Source organism: Benincasa hispida, chromosome 7, assembly GCF_009727055.1.
Source record: "Benincasa hispida cultivar B227 chromosome 7, ASM972705v1, whole genome shotgun sequence".
NCBI lineage: Eukaryota > Viridiplantae > Streptophyta > Magnoliopsida > Cucurbitales > Cucurbitaceae > Benincasa > Benincasa hispida.
Window position 1 is genome coordinate 44,439,079 of NC_052355.1, and position 16,340 is coordinate 44,455,418.

At 37.1% G+C, this 16,340-nt stretch overlaps 1 pseudogene; it reads left to right on the top strand.

Annotated features, from left to right (window-relative positions):
- Positions 1-14,004: 14,004 nt before the first annotated feature.
- On the top strand, positions 14,005-14,691 carry LOC120081104 (annotated as a pseudogene).
- The last annotated feature ends 1,649 nt before the right edge of the window (positions 14,692-16,340 follow it).

Sequence of the window (16,340 nt, forward strand, 5' to 3'; positions counted from 1 at the left end):
GATCACCACTCGTCACTAAATCTTCTAAAATTTTTATTGAAAATCTACAATCAAGAGACTCGTGTTGTATTCGTATTAGTAGGTCAGGATATTTTCCAACGGGATATATCTAAGTCTGGCATCGAACATTTCAAATCATAATAGTGAAGGAGAGATGGTAGGGTGCAAGTCAATGGCTCAAGCCAAAACTCCAACTTCTTCTTTTCCGTATTGGACGGGAGTGAATCAAACACGAATAACCGGCATCGATTAATGTCCATTACAATCAACATCCAATGTTCACCAATGTTTGTTTCCATATACACAAAATCTACTTCTGCCCACTTGACGTTGAATTTACCCAAGACGTAATCCTTATACGTGTCTTCTTCCCCCATACTATGGCAGCATGTAGTGTCAACTTGTTCTTAATTCGTTTATATACCTCATCTCTAGCATTAAGGTGACTCTACACAATGAATTCAACATTACTAACACGAAATAAACAACCAACATAGTCATATTCACAAGTACAGTAAATAGTTGTCGTTACTCCAATTGGCAAGATGGTGAACTTGTTCATGCACATGTCTGGTCAGCTATAAAATTTATCTTTTATGAACTGATACAAAATATTTATGGTCTGCATCCAAAATAAGGTATAAGTTAGCATTAAGAATTTCATTGTATCCAATTGCGAAAAAAAACAAGGATTATAAACTTATGTCGCATTCAACCCATGAACTTAGTTCAGTCAATTCCTGAAAGAATGACTTGGATAATGGCCTAAATGCATCTTCTCAAACCTCGTGGTATGTATTCTTATTGGCAATTAAATTCATCATTTCTATAAAGACGGCAGGTGGAACCTTATGTTGGGGTTGATGCCCTAAATCTCATAGGGTTCTGTAGTTTGTAAATACCTGTATGAACAAATAGTTTTGTGATATATAATATGAGATATTTTATTCACTTCAGTCTATAAAATATGAGAATTTTAGTTGCATTAATCACAAACCAATAAACTAAGATCCCTGGTTACGTTGTAACTTAAGCATGTATAAGAAGATATACAAGTGTATCGTGCTTTAAGTGATAACGTAAATGGTCTATAGTATATGGATAAAGGAGAGAAACCTTATCTTGATGACGCTATGAGTGTGACCCGCTTTGTAGGTGTTACAAGTGTTGTAAAGTGCTATAAATGGTATGATACTGACCATTCGTGTATTAGACATGCGAGCAGTGATGCCCTATACAAAGGAGTTTGAATAAGACCAGACCATGAAATGTTAAGTCTCTTTATATAACGTTGTTCATGACAGAGACTTTTATTTCACTAGGATGACCATAGGTAACATGACCTTGATCCCGAGTGAGTTGGGAACTCCTGCCTATGAGGGTGGTCATTTGATTTGCATGGGTGCGAGTAGCCAGATCGCTGACTCAAACCTACCATTTTGGGGATTCGTCGTCTGATTGGGGAGTTGGGAACTCATCTACACAAGACAAAATTCACTCATTCCCCGAAGCAGGAGTAAATAGATAAATTGCTCCCTTAAGGGCTGATTCCAAGGCTTGAACAATGTGGGGTCACACCTTCTTTTGGCCCGAGAAAGGTTTACTTATAGTGGGACTATGATGTATTGTTCATTAAAGGAATCAGTGGTACTTAAGGAGTTAGATGTAACTATAGGGGCAAAATGGTAAATTGGCCCAGCAGTACTTACGAGCGATTTGTGAAAGGTCATCGTACTATTGATTGGTTATATCCAATGGACATAGAAATATATCTGTAGTGCGATAGTGAGTCTTTAGTGGTAACGGATGGTGGATATCGTGATTAAAGAGTTTAATCAGTTATTCACGTACCGTTGGAGCTTCAAGCTACAGGTCCATAAGGTCCCCTTGGTAGCTCAATGGATTCATGTTGAGAATCAGTTTTAGGGTTATTTTGAAGTGTTCAAATTAACAAGAGGGAATTTGATTATATATGATATAATTAAATTGATTCAATTATATGTGATATAATTGTTTTGATGTATTAGATACATTAATTAGAGGAATTAATATAAATATGATTTATATTAAATGCTATAAAGGACAAAAAGAACTATGGTTTATATATTGTATAAAATGTGATATTAAAACTATAGGTTATAAATATGATAAGATAAATTAGTTATTATATTTATTTATAATAAATTAGTTATGAGATGATTTTCGTTTTTTCTCCCAATAACGAACCTAGTGGGAAGTTTCCATCAGTTTTTGATAACTGATGGATAAAATAAAAATTATTTTCATTTTTTCATGATCCAACATGCATAAAGCAAAAAAATTATACGATAACTTTGAGAGAGTAAATGATCAAGGAACGAGTATCCTATACGATAGCTACTCGCTACTAAACGATCGAGTACCCAAGTCTAAACGATAGACTTCTATCTTCTCCCACTTATTCGATCGTTTACTCGATCGTCCAGTTCTTCCTTCCCTCTACCAAATTCATACAGAGCCCATACCTCCTGGATTCTCACATTGAGAATACCAAGGTAACCTCATGGTAGTGTCAAGTTACTGTTCGAGGGTCGAGGATCGAGTGTTACTCGATTATATTCGAGGTTCTACCAGTTCGTGCAGTTTGCTGATTTGTTCCCGTTGCATTCGTGCTGGTGAATGCTTTGCTGATTGATCGAGGGATACACAAAGAAAAGATTCTTTAATTGTATGTTTACTCGATCTCTTGTATTTTCCTTTTGAAGCATGATGTAATTTAAAGTTTATGCATAACTATTCTGTTGGATTGTAAATGTTCATGTTCTTTCACAATGGGATTTGGAACGATCTGTTTTCGCTCATTGGTTCTCTGTTTAAGAGTTCCTGCAATTGGTATTAGAGCCAGTTGTTCTGGTATTCCAAATTCCATTGATGTACTGAATTACATTTGTAGTCTTGGTGGGTTTTATGTTTCTACAATGCGTTTAAGTGTTAGATGTAGTTGTAGATGTGAATTATGGATATTACGGGATGAGTGCCTCTCGTTTTAAAGATTTCTTTACATTTCAAAGTTAATTTGTAAGAGTCCCTGCGTTTTTTAGCATAATTAATTTGTTATCGAGTCTGTATTCAAAGTGTTTTGGTTTATAAGAGTCGTTCTTGATGAAGCTTCAACGTATGGAGATGTTGTTCACTTCGAGGAAGGAGACCATGGGTTGATCGCATCGTGTAGCCCAGGCTAAACGATCATTTAGATTTAGCTACGGGATCATGTAGAAAAGTTCTACTCTATTGTGTAGTATTTACTAAACGATCGCATGGCTGATGCTACACGATCGAGTAAAGAGTTTACTCGATCGTGTTGCGTTACCTACTCGATCTCATAGACGATGAGGTAAGCGATCGTTGAGTATATGATACTCGACGCATGTCAAGCGCGCACACTAAATGATCGAGTAGGCCAGAATGCTCATCGCATAGTCATTGACTACTCGATCATTCAGTATGAGATACTCGACGCTTGCCCTTCAACCGTTTAGATGATCATGCTTCATCATATAGTTGTTGCCTACTCGATCGTTTAGCCATGCGTTACACGATATGCGCGTGGCCTTCATGCTTCATCGCATAGTCAAAGACACTCGATCCATGCTACACAATCGTTTATACTCGTTCAGTGTTACTCGACGATCACAAAGAGCTGGTATACGATCTTGAAACGAGGATTCGCCCGGGCAGTTCAAGAGCCGGTTCGCCTGTTTGAACTTGTTGACTCGATGACATGTAATAGATAGTCTTATTTCCAATTTTTTAGGCTAATCATCCTGGTCCATGAATTTTTTATGAATGTACATGTGATGTATGTTTAATTATATGTCATAAAGTATGTCATATAGTTTTAAAACCCACCATAGGTTATGCATTTGTTCATGCGTCATCTTTATATTATAAGAGTTATAATACAGTATTTTACATAATTAAATTACATTAAAGCATGCTCATGCATCGTATAATATAAGAGTTATAATATATGCATTAAGCATGTCCATGCATCGTCTTTATATTATAAGTGATATAGTATAAGAGTGTGTGAAAACATGTATACTTGGTTCATTACAAATTATATAGGAGTGATATATAATAATGAATGAACATTTCATGAAGCATGACACTTAGGTTAATTTATAAAAGTTATAAATACCTAGTCTAGCTTAGCAATGTGGATGTTTTTAATTGTTTCATTTTTTTATAAGTGTTATAATTAATGAAATTAGAACTAAAAACAATAAGAAAGATATGCATGCACACTTAGGCTTTAATCATGTTTTAAAAGAGTTTTAAAATTTGATTGAGATAGACCTAAGATCACGATTCTAATGAGATTGGAAACCTAAGTTTAATCTTTTAATTCAGTTTTATAGGATTAAATTGACTAATAAAAGATTAAATATGTACCAAATCTATCTATAAGGAACCTTTTGTCTAAGGTGGGTTCTGTCTAGGCTGTGGTATTTAAGCTGACGGAAACGAAACACTCTTATCTGGAAACCTACCTAGACAGTTGAATTATATAGATTTGCTACATGCATGCATTTTTTATGATAGTTTGTTAAAGTGTTTAATAAGACTTGAATCAAACTTGTTTAATTATCAAAAGCAAGAGTTGTTTTTTAGCGAATTAAACTCACATTTAGATAAAATTAGTAGTCGAATTGTCTAAGTTAATGAATCCCTAGGTAGAACATTCAGTGGGAGGTATTTGGGGTATATGATACTTCACTTAGACCTCTACACATTTCTCCATAAAAGTTCACAACGTGAGATCTATCCTCGGCCTCGAGGCACCCTGGGAGTGTCCCCCTGAAGGATGGTATTTGGATAGGTCAATACCAAGGTGAATGGAGAGAATGTTCATAGTAGGCCCAAAAATTCTTTCACAAAATAATCCATCTGGTTTTGTAATGAAAAGTATAGGGTTTTGTTACCTCTCCAACTAAAAGTGGGAGCGGGACGTATGACAGCATATCCCACAGTATCTCTCATTAGGTTGGATAACGTTTTTGTGCATTGTCTCGAGTGAAGGAACTCTTATTCAAGAGTACCTACGAGCGGAAGCGGATCTTTCCAATTCATTGTGACAGAATTACCACATATACATCCAAACATACTAAAATGCATTCATAATACTAAAAAGATCGAGAGATCATACCAGTCGAATACTTCTTCTTCACAGCAAATCTATAACTCAATTGTCTACCTTGAATAGTCTCCACACAAATAGAAGGAAACGGAGATCACACCACCACTCAGAGCCCTCAGTATTCTTGGAGTGAGAATACGAAGGGTGGGCTTTATTCGGATTTGGTAGAGGGAAAGAGGAAGAAACATCGTATACAACGATCAAGAAAGTGGGAGATGAGCTCGTCTATCATATAGAAAAAATGCTTGATCGTTTAGATGAAGTATACGATCGTGTAGGAAAAAGGTAAGCGATCGTCTAAACGTTCGTGTAGGAAAAGGTAAGCGATCGTGTATAAAAACTAAGCGATCATCTAAACAATTATTTAGTAAATATCGGGAGCTAAACGATCATTTAATAAATAGCGTGCGCAAGTGTAATCGTTAAGCGATCGCTTAGCAATATCGTAGGTAAGCGGTAGTGCAGGCACTATCGTATAGGCACTAATTTTCTAAGCGATAACACACTNCGTAGGTAAGCGGTAGTGCAGGCACTATCGTATAGGCACTAATTTTCTAAGCGATAACACACTTTTTAACACAATGTCCGCGCCTCTCATGCTTAACACACTGTGAGCTATTTATGCGTCTCAAAATGATCTTTCAACTCACTCATCCGTTATTAAAATAGAAGAGATGTCGTCCCATTTCCCTTTTAAACGTCCAATGAATGTGATCTCATCATATTCATAACATATGAATTAATATCATATATTAATTATAGTATTTTTCCTTCACTAGATATAAATCATATTTATATCCAATTTCCTCCAAATTAATATATCTCATACATAAAGTTAATTATATCATATATAATTAACTTAGTTCAATTATATCATATATAACGAACTCCCTCTTGTCAATTTGAAAATTTCAAACTAATCCAAAAACTGACTATCAACTTGTATCCAAGCTACCAAGGGGACCTTATGGACCTAAGGCTCGAAGCTCCAACAGTATGTGAATAGCTGACTAAACTCTTTAGTCACGATATCCACCACCCGTTAACTGCTAGGCATTCCACTAAAGACCAATAGTTGAACTTTTCTTGCCATAGATATATTTCTATGTCCATTGGATATAACCAATCATCAATACGATGACCCTTCACAGATGCTCGTAATTACAGCAGGCCAATTTATCGTTTTGCCCCAGTAACTACATCTTCCTCCTTAAGAACCACTGATCCCTCTAATGAACAATACAACATAGTCCTACTATGTGTGAACACCTCTCGACCCATGAGAAGGTGCGTGGCGCCACATCGTTCAAGCGTCGGGATCAACCCTTAAGAGAGCAATTTATCTACTTACCCCTGCTTTGGGGAAGGAGTGAACTCCATCTTGTGAAGCTGAGTTCCCAACTCCCAAATCAGACGAATCCCCAAAGTGGTAAGTTTTAGTCAGTGCTCTGGTCACTTGCACCCATGTAAATCAAAGGACCACCCTCAATGGCAGGAGTCCTCAACTCACTCAGGATTGAGGTCATGTTACCTATGGTCATTCTAGTGAAGTGAAGTCTCAGTCATGAACGGAGTTATATGACGAGACATTAACACTTCGAGGTCAGGTCTTATACAAACTTTTTGTATAAGACGCCCCCGCTCGCATGTCCACTACATGAATGATCAGGATCAGACCATCTGTGACAAGTCACAACATTTGTAACTATTCCACAAAGGGGGCCACATCCATAGCTGTCTCTTATACACATCTAGATGTGTATAAGAGACAGGTATAAGACGCCCCCCCTCGCATGTCCACTACATGAATGATCAGAATCAGACCATCTGTGACAAGTCATAACATTTATAACTATTCCACAAAGGGGGTCGCATCCATAGTGTTACCAGGATAAGATTTCCCTCTTATATCCATATACCACAGACCATTTTGATTTTCATTTAAGACATGATCCACTTGTATGTCACTACATACATGCTTAAGTTATATAAAGACAACCAGGGATATTAAGTTTATTGGTTTGTGGTAAAATAAAAACATCTAAATGTGCAAAGTCAAGAAGTGAAGTAAATATCATATATATTATAAATCACAAATGTTCTTACAAAGTTGTTTACAAACTACAGGACACGAGACTTTATGGCACAAACCCCAACAATCTCCCACTTGTCCTAAAGCAAATTGAGGAGTACAAACAAACAAGTACAAAACAATAAACTAGGGCATAAAAACCTAGTGCAACAAAATCTCCCACTTGTCCTAGTCCAGCCGCGGGTGGTCCCATAGACCCATGCTCTGAAGATGACACTCAAACAATGTAACCGTGAGAGCCTTCTTAAACGAATCAACAACATTTTGCTCTGAGGCGATCTTCGTGATGATCACGTCTCCTCGATGCACTATCTCGCGGATCAAATGATACTTCCGTCTATGTGTTTGTCGCGCTTGTGACTCTTGGGCTCCTTGGAGTTCGCCACAGCACCACTATTGTCACAATAGAGGGTGATGAGCCTAGACATATCTGGAACAACTTCCAACTCTATCAAGAACTTTATGAGCCAGACGGCCTCTTTAGCAACTTCACAAGTCGATACGTACTCGGCCTCCATCGTGGAGTCGGGATGCACCCCTATTTAGTACTCCGCCACACTATAGCTCCTCCGTTAAGAGTAAATATTGACCCTAGAGTGGACTTCCGAGAGTCCTTATCAGTCTGAAAGTCAAAATCTGTGTATCCAATAAGGATCAAATCCTTATACCCATACACGAGCATGTAGTCCCTTGTTCTCTGAAGATACTTGAGGATGTTCTTAACTGCGGCCCAGTGACCCTGACCTAGGTTAGACTGATACCTACTGACTATTCCCACAGCATGGTAAATATCTGGCCTAGTGAAAAGCATCACATACATTAAACTGCCAACGGTAGATGCATATGGGACCTGTCTCATGTCCTCAACCTTTTGAGGCATCTTAGGACACATGTCCTTAGAAAAAGTGACTCCATGCTTGAATGGTAGTAGACCTCTTTTGGAGTTTTGCATCGAGTACTTGAGCAAGATTTTGTCAATATACGATGCCTAAGACAGCGCTAGCACTTTGTTCTTATGATCCCGAAAGATCTGTATACCCAGAACAAACTGAGCCTCTCTCAAATCTTTCATTTGGGATTGGGTGGCTAGCCAGTTCTTAACTGCAGTCAGTAGACCTACATCATTCCCAATGAGTAGTATATCGTCTACATACAATACTAAGATAGCTACTGAACTATTGACTATCTGCAGTCAGTAGACCTACATCATTCCCAAGAAAGACATGCATGCACACTTAGGCTTTAATCATATTTTAAAAGAGTTTTAAAATTTGATTGAGATAGACCTAAGATCACGGTTCTAATGAGATTAGAAACCTAAGTTTAATCTTTTAATTCAGTTTAATAGGATTAAATTGACTAATAAAATATTAAATATGTACCAAATCTATCTATAACGAACCTTTTGTCTAAGTCGGGTTCTGTCTAAGTTATGGTATTTAAGCTGATGGAAACGAAACAATCTTATCTGGAAACCTACCTGGACAGTTGAATTAGATAGATTTGCTACATGCATGCATTTTTTATGATAGTCTTTTAAAGTGTTTAATAAGACTTGAATCAAACTTGTTTAATTATCAAAAGCAAGAGTTGTTTTTTAGCGAATTAAACTCACATTTAGATAAAATTAGTAGTCGGATTGTCTAAGTTAATGAATCCCTTTGTAGAACATTCAATTGGAGGTACTTGGGGTATATGATACTTCACTTAAACCTCTACATGTTTCTCCCTAAAAGTTCACAACGTGAGATCTATCCTCGGCCTCGAGGCACCCTGGGAGTGTCCCCCTAAAGAATGATATTTGGGTAGGTCAATACCAATGTGAATGGAGAGAATGTTCATAGTAAGTGGGAGTGGGACGTGTGACAACATATCCCACGGTCTCTCTCATTAGGTTGGATAACGTTATTGTGCATCGTCTCGAGACACCCTGGGAGTGTCCCCCTAAAGGATGGTTATATTTGCACAACTCTTTATCTGATCTCCTGAAAAGGATAAGGTTGCTTTAGTTTCTTATCCTAATATGCTTTTTCCCTATGGTGGGCGCATTAGGGTGGGACTCTAGGGCCCCAAAAAGAGGGGTTACACTTATGCGGAATTGTTAAGGTTGCTAACAAATTCTGGATCGAGACTTTCATTTCACTAGGATGACCATAAGTAACATGACTTTAATCCTGAGTGAGTTGGGAACTCCTGCCTAAGAGGGAGGTCCTTTGATTTGCATGGGTGCGAGTGGTCAGATCGCCGACTCAAACCTACCACTTTGGGGAGTCGTCTGATTGAGGAACTGGAAACTCAGCTACACAAGACGGAATTCACTCTTTCCCTGAAGCAAGGGTAAGTAGATAAATTACTCCCTTAGGGGCTGATTTCAGGGCTTGAACAATGTGGCGCCACACTTCTCTTGGCCCGAGAAGGGTTTACTCATAGTGGGACTATGATGTATTGTTCATTAGAGGAATCAGTGGTATTTAAGGAGTTAAATGTAACTATAGGATCAAAACGATAAATTGGCCTAGTTGTACTTATGAATGATTTGTGAAGAGTCATCATACTATTGATTGGTTATATCCAATAGACACAGAAATATATCTGTAGTGCGAAGAGTGCAACTGTCAGTCTTTAGTGGAATGTCGGGCAGTTAATGGATGGTGGATATCGTGATTAAAGAGTTTAGTTAGTTATTCACGTACCGTTGGAGCTTCAAGCTACAGGTCCATAAGGTCCCCTTGGTAGCTCAATGGATTCATGTTGAGAATCAGTTTTAGGGTTATTTTGATGTGTTCAAATTAACAAGAAGGAATTTGATTATATATGATATAATTAAATTGATTCAATTATATGTGATATAATTGTTTTGATGTAAGATACATTAATTAAAGGAATTAATATAAATATGATTTATATTAAATGCCATAAAAGAGAAAAAAAACTATGGTTTATATATTGCATAAGATGTGATATTAAAACTATAGGTTATAAATATGATATGATAAATTAGTTATTATATTTATTTATAATAAATTAATTATGAGATGATTTTGGTTTTTTCTCCCAATAACGGACTTAATGGGAAGTTTCCATCAGTTTTTTATAACTAATGGATAAAATGAAAAATATTTTCATTTTTTCATGATCCAATGCACATAAAGCAAAAAAAATTATACAATAGCTTTGAGAGAGTAAACGATCAAGGAAAGAATATCCTATACGATAGCTACTCGCTGCTAAACGATCGAGTACCTAAGTCTAAACAATAGACTTCTATCTTCTCCCACTTACTCAATTGTCTAGTTCCTCCTTCCCTCTACCAAATCCATACAGAGCCCATACCTCTTGGATTTTCACACCGAGAATACCAAGGTAGCTTCGTGGTAGTGTCAAGTTACTGTTCGAGGGTTGAGAATCGAGTGTTACTCGATTGTGTTCGAGGTTCTACCAGTTTGTGCAGTTTGTTGATTTGTTCACGTTGTGTTCGTGCTGGTGAATGCTTTGCTGATTAATCGAGGGATACGTGAAGAAGATGTTCTTCAAGGGTATGTTTACTCGATCTCTTGTATTTTCCTTTTGAAGCATGATGTAATTTAAAGTTGATACATAATTGTTTTGTTGGATTGTAAATGTTCATGTTCTTTCACAATGGGGTTTAGAACGATCTACTTCCGCTCATTGATTCTCTATTTTAAGAATTCCTTCACCTTATGTGTTAAGTTGTATTGGACTATCGTTCTAAATAGTGTTGTAGGTACTCCAGGGAGAGGGTACTTAATTGTTGGTTTATCTAAAGGATGTTGTACCCTAATTTCCTTTTGTTTCATTATTTTCTTCTTTGGTGGGGCCAGCAGTGTGTACTTGTCAATACTTTTCTTCTTACAAGTAGTTTTTTTACTTTCAACCATAACCTACATAGATATAACAAAAGGGTGAGCATGTCAAATAACAAATATGAACAAAGAGCTTTTCCAATCACAGAAGGATCATACCAGTGAACCAAGATGCATGGTGTCAAATTGTGCAATAAGTGTTGGCTTCAACATACATTGTATCTTAGAAAGTGGAGGTTCAATGTTCTCTCTACTTGAATCAAGATCTAAATGTGGAAGGATAGTGGGTAAGGCAGCGTTATCTCACTTTGGAGGTGGAAGTAGGGTGGGTGAGGTAGAGGTATCAGGCTCTACGGGTGGGGGAGAAATAGGTGAGAATGCAGTATTGGGCTCTACGGGTGGAAAAGGAATGAGTGACATGGTGGTATTAGGATCTTGAAGTGGAAGTGAAACATGTGAGGTGGTGGTATCTAAAGGGAAAGGTAAGGTAGGTGACTGAGGTAGTGGTGGGGCGGGTGACCTAGGTGGAAGCTAAATGGGTGGGTGCGGTAAGGGTGTGGGTGATTAAGGTAGTGGTGTGGTTGGTAACCTAGGTAGAGGTGGGGTGGGTGACTGAGGTAGGGATGGGATAGGTGACCTAGTGGCATCGTGGCCTGTCTGTGGAGTGGGTAAACTTGTCGCCTCAAAGACCGTGGTACCCTTTATAGACTGTAACAGAGACATAATGGTTGGCAGTTATGCTTTCATGTCTCTCGTGTCTTTCTTGAGGTTTGATACACAACCATCCAACCTCGATATTGAGCTGTCAATACTCCGCAGGTACGAATAATATAGAAGAATCAACATTAGCTCCCTCCGTACGGCCTGAAACCTCAGGCTCAGGATACTCTTCCTCAAGCTTAGGACGAACGTGGCACACCAGAACATCATGAAACATATCCTCACTGGGGGTGTAGGTGGACTCATGGATGTTTATGTCATCCTCAAATTTTCCGTCCCTCTCTCCACCTTAAGCATATTCTTGCTTATCATCATCCCCACTTTCAAAACTATCATCCCCATTTGAACTACCACCACTTTCTGAACTTTTTGAACTACTAGAGCTTCTCGAACTCTTAACATCAAAATGTAATTATCTTACGGTCCGTCTATCTGTTGGGGTGTCACAAAACTTCTTTTCAGCATTGGACATGATAAGACCCTCTTTGACTTTTGTTTACATTAACAACCTAACCCAGTAAGATGGTTAGTGCCAATTTAAAAACCAAATAAACATATTGTGGCTAGATTACACATACATTTTGAGACTAAAAAATATCTCTCTCCAGTGCTCTGAATGACACCTGTAGGAGTATGACCACCGTAATATACGAGGCACAGCTACCTTGCTATTTTGAGTGGCTATCTTCCTCGCTATCAATGATGAAGATCTTGTATGTCCATACTTAAATACGAAACAACACATATTCAGAACTATGTTAATGTTAAACCAAAGACAATCTTTTGTTAAAGAATATCTATATGAAATGTTTGAGGAAATCCATGCAAAGAGTACTTCAAGATGTATTTTTTATTTCCTTTCACCTTCTCCATGTATAGACCAACCTTATCATTCAATGCAGTCTTAAGGGCGTCGAGTATCCTCTCCCAAATAACTGTACCCCAATTTAGTCTTTTGTAATAATCTAAGTCCTTAACGTCTAATAGTAGTGTACGACCGACTGCACTCTTTTGCTTGTTCTTTCTCGTCATTGCAACGTCTGTGTGATACACCAAGGTGATCTTAACAACATCATCATCATTTTTGAACTCTAACTTCTTGTATTCTTCTTCTAGTAAATTCAGGTGGAATGAGTTCGAAGTCGACTGATTACCAATATACTTAGTTGTATGTTCTTGTGAGGACTCCTCACTCCGAAGAACTCGCATAGGGGACCACCACAAACCAGTAATCAACAAAAATCATCTTTCGAAAATGTGATTCCCTTTCCTCTAATGAAGAATTTGATTGATCAGCTCTTTTCGTCTTCACTTCCTTAAACAACATATAGTGGACAAGTGGGCTATTGAATACGATGTTAATGTCTACGAATTGCCCAAAAAATATTCTCTTAAACATCTCTAACTGCTCTCGGGTAAGCTTCTCCTTCACAATCTTGTTGGCATTCGCAATGTGGGCCAAGCTTGTTACTTGCCCGAAAAATCAATCAACTTCACGTATTTTCAAACCTTTTGACATCTTAAAGTACTCTTACATGAAATGAACATTCAATATATCAGATAATGGGTTCTTAAAAAAAACCAGTAACCATACATTCTGTTTAAGTCTAGTTAGACTCGCTCTCGCCGATCTTTCTCTCGCTGATATTGCTCTCACAAATATCGCTATCATGAATCTCGCTCTCACCTTATCTGGCTCTAACTGTAGCTCGTCTTCGTCTCGATGATGCAAAACACATCAAAACCCAAAATATAAACAAATGCAACCGATTATTGAGGAAAAGGTTTGATTGAGAGAAATAGATGAAGCAGGATTAAACATACGTGTCGGTCGATTCTAACCTAAAACCTAAATAGACACAACATGCATAACGAAGATTAAATTCACTTACCCAAGAGTTTCGAATATCGGCAGTAGATGGACAATTTTGCAAAGCGAGAATGAGTAACACTTCCACACAAGAATACTGAGCGAAACTTCCACACAAGAGTACTGCTACGTTTGAAGAGAGATTTTGTATGGAAGACAAAATGAGAGGGCAATTTTGTAATCTGGTATGGCGATGACGTCAACAGATGATCATTTGACTTTTTTTTTTTAAAAAAAAAAAGAGGTCATTTGGTATTTTGGGCCCAAATATTGGGCAAATTTCCCTTTTATGTCCTTACAACAACAAAGTCAAAGCAACATGAATCTTTACATCTCTTCTCCAAGTTCGGTCATCTTTCCTAAAAGCAATGCTTCTCAACAAGTCAAATCTAGATCATCATCATCATTCTACAACTGCACTCGCTAGAGCAGTCCAGAAGTGCCAACGGGAAGTGATCTAAAGATAGTGCCACTATTCCCACATTTGTTTTCCCACAACCATTCTTGCCTATGTAGGAGAAGGCATTTCATTGAAGCAGCAGCAACAACCGCATCTCTACTCCCCCTATGCCCTTCAATGGTTGCTTCTAATTCATCCTTTGATTATACAGTGAGCATCTGCTTTCCAAGGGGACTAATGGGTTTCCCCCCCTAAATCAATAACCATATTTTACTTAATCAAACTCCCCCAAACCCACATGATTAAGTTGATTAATTTTGTTGTGTATAGGCTATGTTGAACAGGGTCCGTCCTCCTAAGCCAGATTGGTACGAGGATTTCTATTTGTTACTTCTGGCTAATGCCATAAAATTGTATGAAGTGAAGGTTAGAGCTAACTTAACATTACTGTTTACTGGAATTTGTGAACTGTTAGTTAACATTGTTTCTATGTTTTTTCTATGTTTCTTGTTTAGTCAGATTGCAGATTACAAGTCCCAAATGTTTTCCCATTTGAGTGGGAAGGCTCAGAAAGTCTTGGAGATTGGAATTGGTGTAGGTTCTTGAAGGATCCTTGATAAGGAGATCCATGAGCGGAAGTAGATCGTCCCAAATCCCATTTTTACAGAAGTCATAATTTTATAGAGAAATATACAGATCATGCATTTAATTATAAATTTACAACATGCTAAATAAATTAGAAAAGAAAAGGGAATAGAAGGCTTACCCTTGAAGAATCTAATATCTTCATGTATCCTTTTTACTATGAAAATCACGAACAATTCAAAAACCCAATTGGTCACCACCACTTGGAAACCTCGGTATTCTCAGGCAGAGAACGCAAGAGTTGTGGGCTCTAGCTATTTTGGATTTTTTAAGAAAGGGTTTGATTGAGAGAAGGAGATGAAAGAGGATGAATTTTGTTTTTTTCACAGAACTATTTTGTGTATACTGCTTTCTCTTTCTTTTTGCAAGAAGAAGAAGAAGAAGAATATCAGGAACCCTAACCTCCCACTTATGTGATTGTAGAGAATGAAGGGAATAGAAGTTATTTCCCTCCCTTTAATTTAATTTTAAAAATAAATTAAAATAAAACAATCTAATCTAACTTCAATACATATATACATATATACATAACTATATGTTATATCATATATAACATATAACTATAGTTTTTATATTGCATCAAATACAATATAACCTATAGTTTCAATTTTTTCTCAAAAATGGCTTTTAGTATAAATCACATTTACATTAAATTCAACTACATGAATCCAATTCATATAATTAATATTTGAATCATATTCAAATATTTATCTTCTCTCATAAATACTTAATATAATGTATCAAATACACTACAATAATTATATCATATATAATTAAATTAACTTAATTATATCACATATAATTAATTCCCTCAATTAATTTGAACAATTCAAATTAATCCAAAAATCGATTCTCATTTATTCCCGTTGAGGTACCGAGGGGACCTCATGGACCTGTAGCTTATTGCTCCAACAGTACGTGAATAATTAATTAAACTCTTCGATTAAATTATTCACCATTCGTTAACTATCGGGCACTCAATAAAAGACCGACAACTGCGCTCTTTTCACTACATATATATTTCTGTATCTATTGGATATAACCAATCAACAGTACAATGACCTTTCACAAATTGCTTGTAAGTACACATGGACCAAAATTACCATTTTGCCTCTGTAGTTACATCTAACTTCTTAAGTACCATGGATCCCTCTAATGAACAATAAATCATAGCCCAACTATGACCAAACCCTTTTCGGACCTGAGAGGGTGTGGCCCACATTGTTCAAGCCTTGGAATCAGCTCTTAAGAGAGCAATTTATCTACTTGCCCAGATATTAGAGAAGAAGTGAGTTCTTTCTTGTGTAGTTGTGTTTCCAACTCCCCTATCAGACGAATTCCCAAAATGGTAGGCTTGTTGAGTCGACGATCTGGTCACTCTCACCCATACAAATCAAATGATTGCCTTCACAGGTAGAAGTTCACAACTCACTCAAAAATTAGGTCATGTTACCTATGGTCATCCTGGTAAAATGTAAGTTTCTATTATGAACAACGTTATATAATGAAACTAAACATTTCGTGGTCCGATCTTATACAAACTCCTTTGTATAAAGTATCCCCGCTCACATGTCTCTATATGAATGATCAGTATCAGATTATTTTTAGCA